We start from the raw sequence: 22113 nt of genomic DNA, 5'->3' as shown, positions 1-22113 counted from the left end.
GACCAGGTAAGGACGGCAGATTTCCTTCCCTAAAAGACATTAGTGAACCAGATGGGTTTTTACAACAATCCGACAGTTTCATGGTTACCATTACTGATACTAGTAATTATTCCAGATTTATTTAATTAACTGAATTTTAAATTCCCCAGCTGTCTTGTTGGGATTTGAACTCACGTTTCTGGATCATTAATCCAGGCCTCTGGATTACTAGCCCAGTGACATTACCACTATGTTACCGTTCCCTATTTTGGCAGTGCTGGGGGCAATAGTAACTGCCATCTGTTCTCTCCACAAAAAGGCATGAGGCATGACAATAGGTCAGGCCCACACACTAAGAGACAGATACAGGACACACATATACACCGCTAATGATAATCCCTCATAGGCATAGGATACATCCTCCATTACCAGCTACACCTGAAGCAAGAAAAAGCCCCAAAAATACACCCCACCCCCAGTGCCCCCACCCCCCTGTGATGATAGTGAGTTTGAAGGAGATACACAGGGTAGGGCAAGAGCAAAGACAGGTAAGGGGCAGAGTCAGTGGGCAGTGAAATACTGTATTATACTTGACTTAGGGTCTATGTCTCCATTCCAGGAATCAGGACTATCGTTCAAAAGAAGGATGCTGCATCAGCGTAAAAGTATACGCTGGTCAGTGGCAACCATATGGTGCAAGGCGTTTTGGCTTCACTGTCCTTTGCAACACAGTTGGTGCCATAACAGTGTAATTGTTTGCTCAGGACTTTGCCACTGACCACTTGGCAACCACTGTAAGGACTTCAGAGACACAGTAGGAGCAACTCTCATGAACATGCCCAATGTTGCTATTGAGTCATGGGGTCTAAATCCCAGATGTGACATTGGCGGGCCTCATCGTGCTTCAGGACAGAAATCCAGGTAACCACGATGCAGGGGCTCAGATGTCTCAGGGCTGTGCTGTGGCCTGCTCTTGCCCAAATCAGTAGCATACATGAGGAATCTAACTCCAGTGGAGACTGCAGGCAGTTTTATTTTTATATTCATTTATTGCCTATACCTAGTTGCCCTTGAAAAGGTGGTGGTGGTGGGCTTTCTTCTTAAACCGCTGCAGTCCATGTGGTGAAAGTTCTCCCACAGTGCTGTGCGGTAGGGAGTTCCAGGATTTTGGCCCAGTGACAATGAACGAACGGTGATATATGTCCAAGTCAGGATGGTGTGTGACTTGGAGTGAAACTTGGATGTAATAGTGTTCCTATGCACCTGCTGCCCTTGTCCTTCTAGATAGTGAAGTTTGGAGGTTTGGGAGGTGCTGTCGAAGAAGCCTTGGTGAGTTGCTGCAGTGCTTCCTGTGGATAGTACACACTGCCGCCATGGTGCAGTGGTGGTGGAGGGAGTGGATGTTTAAGGTGGTGGATGGGCTGCTGATCAACTGTGTCAGTAGCACAGGAGATGTGCGGCTGTACCAGCGACAGGAGACACCTCCAGAAGTACTTAGCCTCCCACAGTAGGTACATTGCAGGGAGTTCCTAATGCAGATGCAGGGCCCTCTGGGCACACTGGTACAGGGAAAGTAGTCAGGCATTGCAGTACGCCAAGCTGAACATATTCACTGTTACAGTCAATGAAGAAAGAGGAGAGTTGTTGCATGATGAGGTCAGTCCCTTCCTTGTGTAGACTTGAAACCAGGAAGGAAGCCAGTACTTGTGGCTCAAATGTATTACTCTTCAGATAGGAGCACTTACTTGTCTTCTGCAGACTTTCAAACAAAGAAGGAAACAAGAGCATCTTGGCTGAAAAAGAAAACATACACGGTTCTTAATTAAAATCTTCACACGTCCGGCTTCAAGTGCATTGGGACAGAAAGAAATAGGTTGCATCTACTCCATAAGAATCGGTTCGGCTCATGGTTTCCAGGGTCGCGGCATTTTGTGTGAGCATCTAATGTTGTCGGGGTCCCTTCCTACTCTGATTTCGCACCAGCTAGGGTCCCTTGTGCCTCTTAGCCTTCACATTCATCCTCGGGTGCCTGTGGCCCCTGTCCCACTACCAGGGAGGAGACTTTCCTCCATTGCCCATTGCACGCCACAATAAATTGAGTCAACCTTGTAGCCAGTCTATCTCCTGGAAGGAGTTCTGGTCCACGAGTTGTAAAGGATGTGCACTCCCTGGGAAATGTCCATTCAGATGCATGATCGGCATTGCGTGGTCACAGACAATTTATGTATTGGTGGAGCTGCGCTGTTTAAAGAAAGAAAGAGTTAGCATTTATATTGCACCTTGTCCTGTCCTTAGAACATCCCAAGGTACCTCACAATCAATAGAATACTTGTGAACTATGGTCACTGCTGTTATGTAAGCAGAGGGAGCAGCCAAAGTGCATAAAGCAACTGAATGAATGACCAACAACAACTCACATTTATATAGCGCCTTTAACGTACTAACACAGGAGTGCAATCAGGTAAAAATTGACACCGAGCCAAAGAAGGAGACATTAGGACAGGTGACCAAATGCTTGGTCAAACAGGTAGGTTTTAAGCAGAACCTCAAAGGAGGAGAGAGGTGGAAGGCAAAGAGTTTTAGGGAGGTAATTTCAAAGCTTAGGGCCTAGATTGCTGAAGGCACGGCCACCAATGGATAATGTGTTTACAGGAAACTTTCTGGTGTCCGGCACTGACGGGACCAAGCTGGTGCCGGTCGATCAACACTGCCGGAGAAACCAGCGCTAATGTTAAAACATACGGAGCTTCTGAGCTCCATATCTAGCAACAAACCCTGTTGCTTAGCAACAGCTTCAAAACAGTCGGCGCAGCTTGCAAGCGTCTCTGTAGCTAAGCAACAGCTTCAGCTAGGCGCTTGCAGAGCCAGGAATGGAGAAAAAAAGCAACGAAAAGTAAAAAAAGTTATCTGAACCGACTCCTGAATTTTGCCGGTGGATAGAGCATTCCGGAGATTTAACTTCCGTTTAAATGAAAGTTTCCTGTATTATGGTTTTGGTTGAGGGAGGAATGTTGACTAGGACAGTAGGAGAACTCCCTACTCTTCTTCAAATAGTGCCATGGGATCTTTTATATCCACCGCAACAAGCAGACATCAGTTTAACATCTCATCCGAAAGACAGCGCCTCTTGGCAATTCAGTGCTCCCTCAGTGCTGGACTGAAATGTCAGCCTAGATTATGGTCTCAAGTCCATATCATGGCCTGTACTAATAGTGCCAATTAAGCCAAATATTAATCTGAGGCAGGGTTTATACCTGAACCATCAACTGACTCGTGTTTTCTCAACGGATGCTGCCTCACCTGCTGAGTGTCTCCATCATTTTCTGTCTATGTTTCAGATGTCCAGCATCTGCAGCATTTTATTCTTTTGCCTTATATTAATTGTAGCCAAGCAAACAGAATCATAGAATGATACAGCACAGAAGGAGGCCATTTGGCCCATCAGCTCTTTGAAAGAGCTATCCAATTAGATCCACTCCCTTGCTCTTCCCCATATTCCTGAACTCTAGCTGTACCAGTTTCTCAGTAGTGATATTTGAAGACTTGGTGATGGGTTTCTGCCAGTATCAGACACTGGGATGACCCAAATCAAAACACCAGTGATGTAAGCATCAAACACCCTAATATCTCCCTTCCTGACTCCATGTCCATTTTCATTATGCCTAGTCATGAGGCACGCTGGGGCATTTCTTTGCATTAAGTCCAAGTTGTTGTTATTATTGATGTAACTATAGGTTAAATTCATCAATCCCAGGCTTCCAGTGGCACTCAAAAAGAGTGTGGGTTGGAGTTAGAGTTACAATGTCAGGTGTCAGCCATGGCTCAGTGGTAGCACTCTCATCTCTGAGTCTGAACGTTGTGGGTTCAAGCTCCCACTTCAGCATGTAATCTAGGCTTACTCTCCAGTGCAATACTGAGGGAGTGCAGCACTGATGGAGGTGCTGTCTTTTGGATGAAACGTTGAACCAAAGCCTTGTCTGCCCTCTCAGGTGGATGTGAAAGATCCCATGGCAGTATTTCAAAGAAGGGCAGGGAAGTTCTCTAAACATCATTTTTAAAAATAACAGATTATCTGGTCATTTATCACATTACTGTTTGTGGGAGCTTGCTGTGTGCAGCTCAGCTGCTGTGTTTTCTACACCACAACAGTGACTACAATTCAAATGTAGTTCATTCACTATGAAGCGCTTTGGGACGTCTTGAGTTCATAAAAGGCGCTATATAAATGCAAGTTCTTTCTTTTTCTTTTTACAACACGTTGATGAAGATCCTATGACCCACACTCCCTCCCTTCTTAGGTCCCCACTGGGAGCAGGGGATCTGTGAATTTACCTTTATATGTTAGAGAAGGAGGAGACCCTTCATACACTCTGGGCTGGATGGAATGTTGCGCTCAGCACAAAGTTTGCCTGTGGTTAGGTAAGCATGAGCTCATCCAAACCTCTGTTGTCTGTATTCTAACTCGCACCAAGTCCCATTCAACAATCACGCCTGTGCTCGCCGATCTATATTGGCTCCCTGTCCAGCAACACTTCAAAGTCAAATTTCTCCATGGCCTCATCCCTCCCTATCTTTGTAACCTCGTCCAGCTCTACAACCATCTGAGAACTCCACCTCTCTCTCCCCCTTTAAGATGGTCCTTAAGTCCTACCTCTTTGACCAAGCTTTTGGTTACCTGTTCTAATACAATATCTCCTTACGTGGCTCGGTGTCCAATTTTGTTTGATAAAACTCCTCTGAAGCGCCTTGGAACGTTTTACTCAGTTAAAGCCGCCATATAAATGCAAGTTCCTATTGTTGATGTTTGCAGCCTGCATTCATTCAGTGTGTGTATTTAGGGGAGCACTGGAACTACTTATGTCGCGCAGAGGTGTTTTGTGGAGTGCGGCCTGTGCTCTGTGACCTGCGAGATCCCGAAATTGGTGTTGGCATTTAAGTTTAGCGAGTGGATCCTGCGAGACTTTCTCCAGCTGCTGTCGACAGTTTGGAATAGCACATAGAGCCTGTGGGAAGCGATGCAGCTGTTATTGGGAAAGGTAGTCCTGACAGCAGCTCCAGGCACCCTGAGGCCTGCGTGATAAATGCCTGTTATCATACAGGCGGGCAAGAACAGGACTCTGTCACGCACTTTCAACATAAATACAGAAAATGATTTAATAGTGTGTCAAGAAGGGTGCCAAAAGAATCCTCTTGTGCAACTTTTCTTGTTAATTCTGCTGCCAGTAGATATGTTTCAGTGGCAAAGACTCTATTGTATGTGCGTCCGACCTTGTGTCTATTCCCATCGAATCCCAAAAAACTTTTCGAGCTTGTCCTTTTCAGTGGGTGGTTTTTTTTTTTAACGACATTGAAAATGAAAATTAGAGCCACCAATGGGCAAGTACAATGGGCAAGACTTCACTTTTACCAATTAGTGCCAGTAACAGGAGTACACCCTTTACTTAGGGTTACAGGTGTCAGCCTTGGCTCAGTGGTAGCACTCTCGCCTCTGAGTAAGAGGGTGGACATAAAAGATCCCATGCCACTATTTTGAAGAAGAGCAGGGGAGTTATCCCCAGTGCCCTGACCAATATTTATCCCTCAATCAACATCACTAAAAAAGTTTTATCTGTTAATTGGCTATCATATTTCCTACATTACAACAGTGACTTCACTTCAAAAGTACTTAATTGACTGTAAAGAGCTTTGAGACGTCTTGAGGTTATGAAAGGCGCTATATAAATGCAAGTCTTTTTATTTACAGAGCTCTGGAGTATTTGAGGTTTGAGGATGGCCAGGCACAGTATTTGTAGAACACTCTAAGTCACTTCATGTTGCTGCTGCAGATGCACAGCCACATTCTGCGCTGACTCGCTCAAGAAAGCATTTGGGATTAAAGCCAAAATTAGTAAAGGATTCAGAAGCAGAAGTTCTGTGCATTTCCAATGGATCTCCATTATTTTAAAGGGCTCATTTTTGCATGGAACAAGTTTATATACAGTGGGGTTATATTAGATAAGACCCGAAAACGAGAGTGGGGATCGTGCTGCACGGTTAACCCGCGCCCGTTCATTGCACTGTAGGCAGCACGTTACTTTCATGCTGCCTGCTGTTTTAAATGATTGCTGCGTGCAACCAGCACTATTCATTGGCTGCACGCATCAGCAGGGGGCCCGATATCATGAGTGGCTAGTGCTACTTAAAAGCAGCCTGCACCTCTTAAAGGGGAGGTGCACTGTGGCTGCAAGAAGTGGTAGGAGTCATTTGTAAGCTGAATCTGTGCTGTAAAATATTGAAGAATGGCTAAACATGCAAGAGAGTGTGCGCCAAGATTTTCCAATAATAATACACTGGAGACCTTGGCAGAAGAGGTGGAAAGGAGGAGAGATGTCCTGTATCCACAGGGGGAGGCAGGAGGCCATCCAAACACACGCTCAGGAGGCAGTGGGAACAAATAGCAGCGGAGGTCAATGACAAGAGTGTTTCTCCATGAACATGGATGCAGTGCAGGAAGAAGATTAATAATCTCACACGAGTTGTCAAGATCAATGAGTTCATATTCAAATGGCATATCCTACCTACTGCACCACTAGCCTCATCCACTGCACTATTCAAAAAAGAAAGCATTTATATAGCACCTTTCACAACCACTGGACATCCCAAACTGCTTTACAGCCAATGGCTGGAATTTTCTTTACCTGGGCGGGCCAGGTGTGGGCGGTCGGCGTGGCGGGTCGTGACCCCATTGCTGCTTCCATCCCGCTCCAGAAATCGATTTTGCACTAATGGGGCTTATTAAGCACACCCAGTGCGTTACCCGGCCCAATTAAATGGTGCGGGTCTGATGAAGTCATCGATGACGCGTTTTCAGCCGAGATATTTAAAGGAGCCATGGCCACATTGCATTTGAAGGTTCATCTAGGAGTGTGCAGTCACTGCACTGGAGCTTTTAATTGTTCCAAGCACTTGGAAACTTGACTGCACAGAGGCAGAGGGCTGCACCCAGGTTCTCCGATGATTCCCTCCGTATGCTTGTGGAGGGAGTCAGAGCACGCAGGGAGGTCCTCTTTCCTTCCGATGGACGGAGGAGACCTCCACAGGAGACAAAAAGAGCCTGGCTCCAAATTGCAGAGGAGGTCAACAGCACGGATGTGGTTAGGAGAGCCTGGGTGCAGTGCCGGAAGCACTTCAATTATCTCATTAGATCAGGAAAAGTGAGTACAAAGCCACACTCAACTTCATCCTGCTGTGCCGCTCATTACATCCCCATCACTCTGCCTTCCCACGCCCACTCCTGCACATTATTGCTCACACCAACATACCTTGCACGTCCACCCATCCCTTTCTCTCTATCTACATTATCATATCCATATCTGACTAGCCACCCCTCACACTCACCCTCATTCTAATGCAATCATACTGACTAACAACACACAAGGAGGCCACTTGGCATTGCCACCATACTCCATCATAGTCACCCTCTAAAAATCTAACCCATCCATTTGTTACACTCATTCCATCACTCTCACTCAACCTTCTCTTCATTCCCTCCTTGCAGGAAAAGAGAGCCCACAATAAGAGGGAGAGGGAGCGAACTGGAGGTGGAACACCATTATTTGCTACCCTCACAATAGCAGAGGAGGCTGCATTATAAGTGTCAGGATTCGCCGAGCAGCTCGAGGTAGGAGACGGAGAGAGGGGGACATCTTAGCAACCTGGTAACAGAATTACAAATCAAACAGCTACATGGAATACATCAGTAGCTCATATGGGGACTGCTGTCAGCAGCCAGTGAATGGTCATCATGTGCATAATGGTATCTGTACCCATTCTTCATATGACATATCTACCTCATCTCTTTACTCTCCCACAGGTCCATCAAGAGCACCCCCACTCTCTCCCCCCCCCAATGTCCAGGAGGAAGACGACTCCTCAGAGGAGCCTCCAGCCTCTGAGGGTGTACCATCACCAGACATAGGCGCACCCAGCACCAGTGCAGAAACACACACCTCAGTGGGTCCCACGCAAGATAGAGTGGAGTTGTCACCTGGTGATTCACAAGTGAGCAAGAGGAGATGGTGGAGACCGGGACAGCAGTGGAAACTCCTAGCCGGAGGCCGCAGGTTGCTCCAAGCCCTGCTCAGCTGCATGCAGACGCTAAGCCTCGGGGGCCATCCAGAAAGAGGGCATTCCTGGAGGTGCAGCAAGAAGTGCAGGAGGCTTTGACAGGTTTTGCAACCGCAATGTCTGCAAATGCTCAGAGAATGGAGGAGTCCATCTCCAACATGAGAACCACCGTGTCACAGGTGATGATGACTGTAGGCTCTTCCATGGATAGGATGGCCAACTGCGTGGAGCAGCTGATGTGTCACTCACATGAGCATATGGTATCTATGGAGAATAGATGGCAGAGGCTCATAGGCCTCCTCTCTAGGAGGGATGTCAGTATAGATGTGAGTCCTCATGGCCCCACTGCTGTGCAGTAAGGTGCTCTCCAGCTCCTTGCTAGCAGGGAAGTGTGGGTGGCCCATGAGAGGGATGATGGTGAGAGGGGAGATGGAAGTGGGGGCTCCTCTCAAAGCACTTACACTTCTCCCCCGTTGCCACCTCCTCCGTCAGAGCCCCAGATTCCTCCTTGGATCGTGATGGCAAGTCTGCCCCTGCACAGTCGCAGGAGGAACAGACTTTGGCGGGGCCATCAGAGGCTCCAAAACCCAGAGGACGTCCACCAAGAGTGTCTAAGCAGTCGCAGCAGGGAAGTGAGCAGGCTGCCTCTACCTCTGCTGAAGCCACAGGGGTAGCACCACGTAGAAGCATGCGTAAGAGAAAGATGAGACACAAGTAGATTCATAAATGTAGCCACTTGGGTGTTTTATTCAATGTTAAAATCAAGTTTCCGTTAATGTGAGCCCAACAATAAAAATCTTTATTTTCACCACTTGGAGAAATTTTTGCACACCTTTGGAAGTGGCTTAGTTAGTTGTAGTTAATGGTGAGACATAACTGTACCTCCACCAATGGTGAATGGCTTGGTCATTGTGGGGATGGTTTATGGTTTTGCAGTGGGGTGGTACCAACCTGGCGCAGCAAGTGGCAGCCAGGGTGTACAGTGTAAAGTTAAGTAAATCTGGCCAAGATGAGGCCATCCCTGGCCTGTCAGGTAGCAATGTGCTTGGGTGCTGATGCCCTCTGTCCTGTGCAGCATCAGGTGGTTGCGGAGAAGGTTGGTGGTGTTGTTGTTGGTGCTGTTGGTGTGCCTGGTGCTGCTGGTGTTGGAGCTGATCGCGGTGGGATTCTGAGGACCGAGGTGAGACAGTATAAACAGCATCCATGCTGATGGAATAGATGGCAGGTCAAGTAGAGTTGACAGAAGCAATCTGTCAATGGTGAGAGTGGTTCTTCCAATGAAGTGGCACTGGATGGAGATTTTGCTGGAAACACTTGCAGCCTGCAGAAAGTTAAATCTGTGCTGGGAATGCAGTCAGCAACAACTTCTGCCTGAGGAAAGTGATCAGCTGTGAGGTCAGAGCTTTTATAACACATTTCATACTGTCACGTAATCAGCTGGAGCAATGGCCACTCAACAAGGTGTGGTTCCCGAGCTGCGTGAATCCTGTGGCCATGCAGGGAGATTTGAAAGGTAGGGAGAAAAAGGCTCTTAAGTGTCTGCCAACAAACTTATGATGATTTCAATTAGGTCACCCGCCTCTGCCGGTCAGGTCGCTGCCGCACCAGCAAACGCGCCCGAGGGAAAGGCGCGTGGGGGCGGGATGCCAACCTGCTCCGATATTTTTCAAATTTCCCACCCGACCCGTCTCTGATCGCGCCCACATGGACCCCAGAAAATTCCAGCCAACTATTGTAACGTGGGAAGCTCAGCAGCCAATTTGCGCACAGCAAGGTCTCACAAACAGCAATGTGATAATGACCAGATAATCTGGTTGAGGGATAAATATTGGCCAGGACACAGGGGATAACTCCCCTGCTCTTCTTCAAAATAGTGCCATGGGATCTTTTATGTCCACCTGAGAGAGCAGACGGGACCTCGGTTTAACGTCTCATTCGAAAGACAGCACCTCTGACAGTGCAGCACTCCCTCAGTAGTGTCAGCCTAGATTTTTGCGCTCAAGTACTGGAGTGGGACTTGAACCCACAAATTTCTGACTCAGAAGCAAGGGTGCTACCAGCTGAGCAACTGCACCCCCATCAACTACCTACCGAGAATCTCTATCAATCAGGACTCAACCCGCATATGCTTTACCTCACCCTCATACACGTAGCACTGTTGCAAGCCTCGCACCCACAACTCACAGCTCACATGCACTGGCAGCTATTCAACCATGACAGCCACATCACTCAAACATATTGAAGGACACTCACTGACACACTTACCTCTTTCTTGCAGGAGAAGATGGCGCATAACAGGAGGCAGCAAGAAAGAACTGGAGGAGGACAAGCGTGCCTGCATATTTTAACAGTATAGGAGGAGACAGTGCTGATCATCAGGGGAAGGGGCATCACTGAGTCCGTGGCCACTGGCGGCACTGAAGCGATCAATAATGAGGGTATCCGCATACCTAATCCTCCTTCTCTCATCCTACTTCTCCCTCATCCCTCAGTCTCTGAGAGACTGTAAGCACTCACTTCTTACTTTCTCCTCTTCCATTAAAAGACCCTATGCCTTGACCCTTTTTCATTTCAGATACCCAAGAACTGGAACTTGCCCAGTAAGTGGAGGAAGAAGAAAGTGAAGATGAAGAGACACCGTCACTCAATCTTACAGTCGCAGCCACCAGCTCAGATATTGACACTGCGCTCATTTTAGAGGATAGGATAAAGGTGTCCCCTGCACGTGGTGAGACACCGGGCACAAGTGCACAGGAGCCAGGGCGGGGGGGCAAAGATAATGCAGGTGTCAGCAGGCCAGAGGGCCAAGTCATACACTAGTTCTGTTGCAGAGGACTGAGATGAGGACTTTGCTGGGCCAAGCTACAGAGGAAGGCTGATGGATGAACACAACCAAATGCTTGGTGCACTGGAAAGCCTGCCAGACAGCTTGCACTCAATGTCAAGGAGCAAGTGCAGCACCAACTTGGGGCACAGTGCTTTGCGCAGAGCTTGGAGCCCATCCTTTCCTGCATCAGCACACTTGTGGAACCCACCATGATGCAATGTCAGTTGGCTGATGTCACAGCTTGCATTGCAGCACAAACTGGCTGGAGTCATACCTAGCACAGAGGAAGATGGTTGTGGTTGATGGAGGCCAAACCTCTCAGCCCCAGGACATCGCTGCAGGCGTTCCTCAGGGCAGTGTCCTAGGCCCAATCATCTTCAGCTGCTTCATCAATGACCTTCCCTCTATCATAAGGTCAGGAGTGGGGATGTTCTCTGATGATTGCTCAGTGTTCAGTTTCATTCACAACTCCTCAGATAATGAAGCAGTCCATGCCCGCATGCAGCAAGACTTGGACGACATTCAGGCTTGGGCTGATAAGTGGCAAGTAACATTCGCGCCACACAAATGCCAGGCAATGACTATTTCCAACAAGAGAGCATCTAACCACTACCCCTTGACATTCAATGGCATTACCATCGCCAAATCCCCCAGCATCAACAACCTGGGGTCACCACTGACCAGAAACCTAACTGGACCAGCCACATAAATACTGTGACTACAAAGGGTCAGAGGCTGGGTAATCTGTGGCGAGTGTCTCACCTCCTGACTCCCCAAAGCCTTTCCACCATCTACAAGGCACAAGTCAGGAGTGTGATGAATACTCTCCACTTGCCTAGATGAGTGCAGCTCCAACAACACTCAAGAAGCTCGACACCATCCAGGACAAAGCAGCCCGCTTGATTGGCACCCCCTCCACCATCTTAAACATTCACTCCCTCCACCATTGACACGCCGTGCCATCTACAAGATGCACTGCAGCAACTCGCCAAGATTTCTTCGGCAGCACCTCCCAAACCCACGACCTTTACCACCTAGAAGGACAAGGGCAGCAGGTTTGTGGGAACACCATCCCCTCCAAGTTCCCCTCCAAGTCACGTACCATCCTGACTTGGAAATATATCGTCGTTCCTTCATAGTCGCTGGGTCAAAATCCTGGAACTCCCTCCCTAATAGAACTGTGGGAGTACCTTCACCATGCAGACTGCAGTGGTTCTAGAAGGCGGCTCACTGCCACCTTCTCAAGGGCAATTATGGATGGGCAATAAATGCTGGCCTTGCCAGCGACGCCCTCATCCCAAGAACGTAAAAAAAACATCTTCCATCAAAGGTCTGAGTACAGCAATGGAAGCTCAGATGTTGCCTTGCAAGTCAGACTGCTGCTATCATGGGTCTGGATATCACTGTTCAAAGGGGCTTCCAGGGCATCACAGCAGTCCATGGAGCACGAACCTGCTGTCCTCTCTCAGGATGACAGCATTCCTGCTTCCACCCCTGAAACTCTGCCAATGCCCTTGTTGTTGCCTGTCAGCCAGCCAGCCCAAACTGCTGCAGCCCGGGCCGAGGTGGTGCAATCTGAAGCCGGGCCCTCTAGGCCCAGAACTGCTCGAAGTCGCCCTCCAAGGCCATCTGCAATCTCCTCAATGGGAGATCAGCAGACCTCCACCACCTATGCTGCAGCCACTGGGGAAGCACCTTATAGAGCACTAGAATAGGCAAAGGCACAGAGAAGACAGGCACAAAGGGTGATCATTTTATTTTTGTTTGCATTATGTAATTATTAAGTTTATAAATTTGGATTGGAATGTGAATTTTCTAGTGGGTATTTTTTGTGTTGTCAGAAGGGGGACAATATGATGGTCAGTGAGGAAAGGTAAGGAGCGTGGGATGGCTGGTGAATGGGGAGGTATGGTTGAGGTTACTCATTTCGCTCATTAATTATTTCAGTAGAGCACAGGCTGAAAGGGGCTGTCCACGTTGTAGCCTCCCTTCCTCTTCCAGTTCCTCCACTTCCTGTTGCACTTCCGCCTCCTCCACTTTCTTCTCCTCCTCCTCCGCTTCCCCGTGCTCCTGCTCCTCAACTTCTCACCTGATAGGTGGTGTCAAGGGCTGTTCCCTCATAATGGCCAGGTTGTGCAGCATGCAGCATACTACCACAAATCTTGATACCCACTCAGCAGAGTACTGCAGGGCTCCTCCAGCGTGGTCCAGGCAGCGGAAGCGTTGTTTGAGGATGTCGATGTTGTGCTCTATAATGTTCCTTGTGGCAGCATGGCTCTTATTGTAGGCCGGCTGTGCTCGTGTGAGTGGGTTCCGAATTGGAGTCATGAACCATGACATGAATGCATAACCCTTGACTTCCAGTAGCCAGCCTTTGACTTGCCATGATCAGTCAAATACAGCTGGCACAGAGGACTGCCACAGATGAAGGTATCGTGACTACTCCAGGCCAACGGGCATTCACCTGCATGATGTGCTGCCTGTGCACCAGCTACACATTGAGGGAGTGGAATCCCTTTCAGTTCAGGAAAATGGCAGAGTTCACATGAGGCGCACACAGGGCAATGTGCGTGCAATCAATGGCATCCTGCATCAAGGGGAAGCCTGCAATCTGAGCAAACGCTCATTCTCACGCTGCCTGCTTGTCTTTGGTAAGAGGGAATGAGATGAAGCTGTCTCTCTGTGTATAGAGAGCCTCAATGACCTCCCTTATGCAGCAGCATACTGCCAATTGTGAGATGTTGCTTATATTTCCAGCAGCAGCCTGGATACATAAAAGTTAGAAGCCATGGTCAACCTGACAGCCACAGGCCCTGCTTTGAGGTTGCAGTTGTGGGTGCAGCAGTTGGCAGATTTCACTCACGACCTCTTTAGTGAAGCGAAGACGTCTCAAGCATTGTTCCTCACTGAGTAAGAGAATTGTTCCCTTAAGACCTTCGGCGGATATGTTCGCTTGCTGAGACCCCATCTTCCCATCCTCCTCCTCCCCTTCTAGCAGCTTATCCTGCTCTGCGTGGCCTCTCTTCTATCTCCCAAACTTGCTCAATTCCAATAGGAAGGCCTACCAAGCCACCCATGTCTGGAAGCAACTTGTTTCAGCACAAGCTTTTAAATAAACATAAAAGTAATTCAGCACCAGCCAGACCACTACCTGTAGACTATTGTAACTTTAGGCAAGTATAGAAAAGCTTCAAAAACGTGTACAATTGCAACAGCCATCAGAAGAAATAATCCAGCAACTAACCTGTAAGTAGTTCATGATCCCTTTAAGTGACTCTGATGGGGGGGACCTTCATGCCGTTTAATGTCATGTTCAGCTGTGCGAGGTTAAGACAAGGCATAGGCTGGAGCGCTGGCGTTCGAAAATGGCAGCGCTGGCGTCATATCAACATTGCACACTGATTGATGTCATAATCTGCCTGCTCTGTCTGTTGCCAGTGGTTATTAGGTTCTCCTGCGCAAACCCCTTTACCAAGATGCCGTCTGGCATACTTCCCCATGGAAGTATGCGCGTGCATCGCGGATTCATTTTTTGCACTTTAGGAGGCCTCGTAGCGCCTAAAAAACAGGCGATATAGAGCCCGATTTAGTCCCCAGTGCCCTTAAAATAATGACTGTCCCAAGATGCTTCACAAAGGAGAAAAAACAGACAATAGTCTGTGGGGCTAATTCGGGATAGTTGACCAAATGCATCATTGAAGAGAGCAGTTTTGAGAAGGCTTTTGATAGTGGAGAGAGGTAACAAGAATGAAGGGTTTAGGAAGAGTATTCCAAATAGTAGGGCCAAGGTGGCTGAAAGCTTTACCACTAAAATAGAGTGAGGGATGGGGGCATGTGTGCAGGAGATGAAGAGGAGGTCAGAGTGAGAGGAGTGGAATGTACGTGTTGGTATGTAGGGCTCAGGAGGTTGTAGAGATCAGGTGAGGAAAGGTGATGGAGGGACCTGTAAAGAAGGACAAAGATCTCAAAGTCAATGGGTTGGGGGACAGGTGAGCTAAATGGACAGGATGATGGCTGTGCGATAGAATGTGAGCCGTGAAGTTTTGGATGAGATGGAGTTTATATAAGCTGATGCTAGGCAGACTGGTCAGGACTGTGTTGAAGAACTCAAATCTAGACGACTCGAATGCCAGGTTCAGAAGCTATGGGCAGAAATGCTGATATTTTTGAGGTGGATGTAGATGGTCTTGCTGAGAGGAAGTTAAATTTCTTAAACAAGGATGTCACTGAGCAGCTGCAGGACACTCTGAGGGGGGAGGGTGAACAGCCAGAGGTCGTTGTCCATATCGGTACCAACGACATAAGCAGAAAGAGGGATGAGGTCCTGCAGGCAGAGTTTAGGGAGCTAGGAGAGAGATTAAAAAGCAGGAACTCAAAGGTAGTAATCTCTGAATTACTCCCGGTGTCACATGCTAGTGAGTACAGGGATAGGAGGATAGAACAGATGAATGTGTGGGCTGGAGAGATGGTGCAGGAGGGAGGGCTTTAGATTCCTGAGGCATTGGGACCATTTCTGGGAAAGGTGGGATCTGTACAAGCCGGATGGGTTACATCTCAACAGAGCTGGGACCAATATTCTCACGGGGAGGTTTGTTAGTGCTGTTGGGGAGGGTTTAAACTAGCTTGGCAGGGGGGTGGGCACCAGCATATAGGAGTAGAAAAGAGGAATAAGATGCATAAAAGAGTGATTGTGTTGGATAGTACTGGAGAAGATAGTACTAGAGGCGATAGTAGTACATATTAGATTGGAGCAGACTAAGAAAGACTACAAAAAATTCAAGAATGGGTTTAGAATGCATGTACGTAAACGCACAAGTGTGATAAATAAGGTTGGTGAGCTACAAGCACAATTAGTCGTGTGGCAATATGATGTTGTGGCAATAACGGAAACGTGGCTTAAAAACGGTGGTGACTGGGCACTTAATAATCAAGGGTACAAGGTGTTCAGAAAAGATAGGGAAGGAAAAAAGGGAGGTGGGGTGGCAGTGCTGATTAAGGAAGACATTGTAGTGTTGAAAAGGGAGGATGTTCTTGAGGGGACAAGGACAGAATCCATTTGGTTAGAGTTGAGGAGCAAAAAGGATATGATCACGCTATTGGGGGTATTCTATAGGCCTCCAAATAGTGAGAGGGAGGTAGGGGAGCAAATCTGCAGGGAAATCGAAGAGATATGGAAGAGCTATAGAGTGGTGATATTGGAGGACTTTAATTACCCAAATATCGATTAGGATAATGCTAGGGTGAAAGGAAAGGAGGGGGAGGAATTTCTGAAATGTGTTCAGGAGAATTCCTTGACCAGTATGTTCTTGGCCCAACTAGGAAGGAGGCATTGCTGGATGTGGTGCTGGGGAATGAGGTGGGCCAGGTCAACCAAGTGTCTGTGGGAGACCACTTGGGTACGAATGATCATCGTATCATAAGATTTAAATTAGCAATGGAGAGGAGCAAGTAACAATCTAGAGTGGAACTTCTAAACTGGAATAGGGCTAATTTCAATGGGATACAAAAGGATCTAGCCAGGGTAAAATGGAACGAAAGACTGACAGGAAAAACTGTATTGGAACAATGGGTGATCTTTAAGGAGGAGATGTTCCAAGTACAGGCTAGGTACATTCCAACAAGAGGGAAGGGTAAGGGAAACAAAGCAAGGGCTCCTTGGATGACGAAGGAGATAGAGAAGATGATGAAACAAAAAAAGAGGGCGTATGATGCATGTCAGGTGAATTCTTCAAGGGAGAACCAGGCCAAATACAATAAGTTGAGAGGGGATGTGAAGATGAAAATAAGATTGGCAAAGAGAGAATATGAGAGTAGAATGGCGGTTAACAAAAAAGGAAACCCAAAAATCTTCTACTGGCATGTAAACAGTAAGCGGGTAGTAAGAGGTGGGGTGGGGCCTATTAGAGACAAAGAAGGTCATATATGATTAGAGGCACAGGGCAAGGCTAGAATACTCAACGAGTACTTTGTATCAGTGTTTACTAAGGAGGTGGATGCTGACAAAATATCGGTAGAAGTGGAAAAGGTAGAAGCAATGGAAGGGGTGAAAATTGATAAACAGGATATACTAGAAAGGCTGAGTATGCTTAGAGTGGACAAGTCGCCTGGTCCAGATGGCTTGCATCCCAGGTTGCTAAGGAAATTGGGGGAGGAGATAGTGGAAGGACTTGCCATAATTTTCCAATCTTCCCAAGATGCGGGGGAGGTGCCTAAGGATTGGAAAGTGGCAAATGTGACACCATTGTTCAAGAAAAGGTGTAAGGACAATCCTAGTAACTACAGGCTGGTCAGTTTAACATCAGTGGTGGGTAAAGTTTTAGAAACAATAATCAAGGAAAAAATTAACGGGCACTTGGAGAGGTTTAAGCTAATTAAGGAGAGCCAACACAGATTTGTAAAAGGCAGATCGTGTTTGACTAATCTAATTGAATTTTTTGATGAAGTAACAGAGAGGATTGATGAAGGGAATGCAATGGATGTTGTCTACATGGATTTTCGGAAGGCGTTTGACAAAGTACCACATAGAAGGCTGGTTAACAAAATTGAGGCTCATGGAATAGGTGGGTCGGTGACAGCTTGGATAAGGAATTGGCTTAAGGACAGAAAACAGTGAGTTGTGGTAAATGGCTGTTTTTCAGACTGGAGGATGGTAGACAGTGGTGTTCCCCAAGGGTCAGTACTTGGGCCACTGCTTTTTTTGATATATATATAAATGACCTGGATATTGGAATATAGAGTAGAATTTCTAAATTTGCCGATGACACCAAACTTCGGAGTGTGGCAAACAGTGGTGATGATACCAATCGACTGCAACAGGACATAGAAAGGCTAGCAGAATGGGCAGACAAATGGCAGATGGAATTTAATACAGAGAAGTGTGAGGTGATGCATTTTACAGAAGGAACAGGGAGAGGCAATATACACTTAATGGCACAGTTTTAAAGAGTGTGCAGGGACAGAGGGACCTGGGAGTTAATGTGCATAGGTCCCTGAATGTGGCAGGACATATTGAGAGAGTGGTTAACAAAGCATATGGGATCTTGGGCTTCATAAATCGAGATATTGAGTACAAAAGTAGAGAAGTTATACTGAACCTTTATAAAGCGCTGGTTAGACCACAACTGGAGTATTGCGTACAGTTCTGGTCACCACTTTAGGAAGGATGTGAAGGCCCTCGAGAGGGTGCAGCAGAGATTTACCAGAATGGTTCCAGCGATGGGAGATCTTAGTTACAAGGACAGGTTGGAGAAGCTGGATTTGTTTTCATTAGAGCAAAGGAGGTTGAGAGATGATTTGATAGAGGTGTACAAGATTATGATGGGTTTGGATAGGTTAAACGGGAAAGGCTGTTCCCACTAGTTGATGGTACAAGGACTAGGGGGCACAGATTTAAAGTTTTGGGCAAGAGATACAGGGGGGACGTGTGGAAATACTTTTTTTACGCAGCGAGTGGTGATGACCTGGAATTCGCTGCCGACGCAAGTGGTGGAAACGGCGACACTCAATGTTTTCAAGGGGAGACTGGGTAGGCACTTGAGGGAAATAAACTTGCAGGGCTACAGGGATAGAGCAGGGGAATGGGACTGACTGGATTGCTCTACAGAGAGCCGGCATGGACACGATGGGCCAAATGGCCTCCTTCTGTGCAGTTATGACTCTATGGGGGAGAAATTGGGTGAGTAGCGCCACTTGTTAGCGCCTAAAGAGGCAGGCAGTGGCTGGAGCGCCACTGGCTGCGCCTCCCAGGATATTGAGTTGGGGCGATAATGGTGGCGTTAGCCTTTTGCGCTGCGCCGCCACCGATGACGTCATCGGTGAGCGCAGCACCCCATTCACGCCCCGTTTGCGATATTTGGTAGCGAACGCCGCCGTTACGCCGTTCGCTACCCGCGCCCGGTTCACGGGGCCTTACTGTGCCGGCAGCGGCGCAAGTTAAGGTGGAGGTGCGGGGTGGCCGCCTTTTTCGGCGGCCGCCTGCCAGCACCTCCGTCCCCGGCCTCCTAACCCCCCCCACACAGCATTGCCAGCTGTTTCCCCGAGAGCCCAGCACTTCTCCTTGGTGCCAGGCTCGGTTGCCGGCACTCGCGAGCGGGGATCGCGCTGTTGCAGGCCCCTCCCCCTTAACAGTGGGAGGAAGGCCTGCAGTACTGCAGCGTGCCATGCCGCAGCATGTGGCGCTGCGGCACGTTGCGCTGCGATATTCAGTTTCAGCGCCCTAAGAGGGATGCGGAGCGCCTCGAGCCTCGCCCCGTGTCCCTCGAGGGGCGCTGAAACTGGGTTTCTGACAACTGCTGAAGCCTCCAACGCTGCGCTAAATCCTGCGCTCAGGCGACTTTTGCGCCACTTTGGCGCCCCAACCCAATTTCTAGGCCTATGATTATGACTCTATGGCCTAGAAATTGGCGTCAGAAAGTTGCCATGAAAAAAAAAAAGACTTGCATTTATATAGCGCCTTTCACAACCTCAGGACGTCCCAAAGCACTTTACAGCCAATGAAGTACTTTTTGAAGTGTAGAGTGTAGTCACTGTTGTAATGTAAGAAACACGACAGCCAATTTGAGCACAGCAAGCTCCCACAAATAGCAATGTGATAATGACCAGATAATCTGTTTTTTTAGTGATATTGATTGAGGGATAATTATTGGCCAGGACACTGGGGATAACTCCCCTGCTCTTCTTCGAAATAGTGCCATGGGATCTTTTACGTTCGCCTGAGAGAGCAGACGGGGCCTCAGTTTAACGTCTCATCCGAAAGACGGCACATCCAACAGTGCAGCAGTCCCTCAGTACAGCACCGAGTGTCAGCCTAGATTTTTGTGCTCAAGTCTCTGGAGTGGGACTTGAACCCACAACCTTCTGAATCAGAGGCGAGAGTGCTTCCAACTGACAGTACATGCTCATTATTTCAATCTTTGGGCGTGGCCAGTTTTGTCGGCGGGGCTGGCTTTCAGCGCGATGTTTTTTAAACCAGCATTAAAGATCTCGGAAACCGATTTAACGCTCGATATAACTTGTGTTTAAAATTTCGTGATCTTTTACGCTGGTTTAGCCGATTTCAGGAACCAGCACAAGCTAGCAGAAACCCTAGGCTATTATAGAGTCATAGGGGGAGAAATTGGCTGAGTAGCGCCACTTGTTAGCGCCTAAAGAGGCAGGCAGTGGTTGTAGTCGCCAATTTGCAACCGTTGAAGGAGGCTCTTCAAGTTAAGCTTGGACTTTTAGGTGCAAAGGCACTAGTAGGCACGTTTTAAAAGGTTTTATATATTAAAATTTATTTAATTTACTAAGAAACTGACTAGTGTACATAAATGAAACTAGTAAATGGTTCAGGATAGTTTTTTTCAAGTCATTTAAAATCAGGTTACTCACAGGTAGTGGGGCTAGACACACTTAGTAAAAATGCTTATTTTTTGTGATAAACCCATTTTCAACTGTATTAATAAAACTGCACCAGCTTACCACTCTTAAATAGGTTAATCAATAGTTTTTAAAGCAAGGGAAAAAAAATAATTACTTTCTAAAACGCTGCCCGATTGTGCTGGTTACATTTATGATTATGTAAATGAGTTTGGGCCGAAACTTGAACCATAATTTCACTTCAGAAAACCAGAGCAATTTCAAGCACAATTTGCGCCCGGATTGCCGATTGCACCCAAAGTGGAAACTCCACCCCCATATTGCTTTAGTAACGGCTTGGAAATGAACCAGGTACTCAACAGAAAATAACCCAGAAGTTTAGCTGACCCTGAGACTGACTAAATTATTTTTAAAACTCCTGTTTTTTAAAAGAAAATCTCCAGGTTAGCTACGTAAAGAGGCAATTTACAACACAATCCTTCCACTGATTAAGCTGTCGATTTGCTGATCTTTCTGTACAGCTGCAGTGCTTTTCATTGCATACTTCGCACACTGGAGAATGCTGTGAACTAGTGGAAGAATTCGTAGACTGAGCAACAGTCTGACAGGCTCCTTTCATGGCTTGTAACCATCTTTACATCAGTCCATAGGGTGGTTAGTCCTATACGGTGGGAGGGTTTTATGGGCCCCCACAGCCCGTACATTGAGTGGGGGGGGGGGCGGAGGGGTGCCCACACCCACACCCACCAAACAGAAGTATCCCACTGGATGTCACACAGAAGCCATTCGTGGGACTCTCTACAGGGGCATTCAAACCACATACCTTCTCACTTAGAAGTGGGAATGCTCCCACTAAGCCACAGGTTCACTCCACTCCACACTCAATAACCTCATTCTTCTCTTCTCATGTTGTATTGGAGCATGTAGAGATTACGGAGTGATTTAATAGAGGTGTTTAAGATTATAAAGGCATGGGACGGATTAGATAGAAAGAGATTATTTCTAGTGATTGAGGAGTCTCGAACAAAGGGACATAGTTATAAGATGAATTGTAAGAGATTTAGTTCGGAGAGCAGGAGAAACATTCTTGTTTAACACAGAGGGTTGTGAGGCTGTGGAAGTCTTCGTGATTGGAGCAGAGACCATGGGCCGAAATTTGCAATTGGAGGCGTGCCTCCGACCCGAAAAAAAAATACGAAAGTACCTGGTGGCTCCGGAGCTTCGAGTCCTGGGCCTCCAGGCGTATGTTTGCGTAAAGGCCCACGGATCCCAGGAACTCAGGCAGTTCGGAAGCCTCCCTGGGATCACGTGGGCCAGGCCAACCAATTAGAAAGGGGGATTCCTCATAAGCGTATGGGGATTCCATTTACGAACAGAACCTATTGAGAAATCCCCAAATAAAACACAATTCTAATAATTAAAAAAAATGTTCCCATGTTCAAAATTAATTAAAAGTCCCTTTGATTAAGCGTGTAAAATAAAAATTTATTTTTTGAAAAATAATGAAAACATTTTAATCTGGCCCAAAATCTACATGAACTACTTTTAAATGTTTTTGTATGTTTTAAATCATTTTTAAAATTTTAATTTAACATTCATTTCAACCCTTACACTGGTAAAAGCGGGCCCTACGTCTGCTTTTACCAGGTGATAGGGTTTCGTGCGCATTCGCTGGGCAGTAGCTGGGCAAATAGCCCAACTCTGTGCCGGCGGAAGTGTTTCGGGGGCGCATGCGGACAACCTGTCAAGAAGAAACTTGACAGATGGCAAGTTCCGGGTTTTGACCGGTGCGCAGCCCATGCAGAAACCCGGAACTTGCGGAGCCATTCTGAGCGGGCACAGGC

General features: G+C 47.4%; 1 long non-coding RNA gene across 1 annotated transcript; it reads right to left on the bottom strand.

Annotated features, from left to right (window-relative positions):
* Nucleotides 1–1008: 1008 nt before the first annotated feature.
* Nucleotides 1009–21572, bottom strand: LOC147117705 (uncharacterized). Its single transcript, XR_015078303.1, has 2 exons — nucleotides 21474–21572; nucleotides 1009–1772 (listed from the first exon to the last, which is right to left on the bottom strand). It is a non-coding gene; the product is annotated as an uncharacterized LOC147117705 (long non-coding RNA).
* Nucleotides 21573–22113: the final 541 nt, after the last annotated feature.

This window comes from Somniosus microcephalus, chromosome 5, assembly GCF_052327205.1.
Source record: "Somniosus microcephalus isolate GS21.2 chromosome 5, FLI_Smic_1.0, whole genome shotgun sequence".
In the NCBI taxonomy this organism is placed as follows: domain Eukaryota; kingdom Metazoa; phylum Chordata; class Chondrichthyes; order Squaliformes; family Somniosidae; genus Somniosus; species Somniosus microcephalus.
The sequence above is the reverse complement of the archived record's forward strand: the minus strand, read 5'-3'. Positions and strand labels throughout refer to the sequence as shown.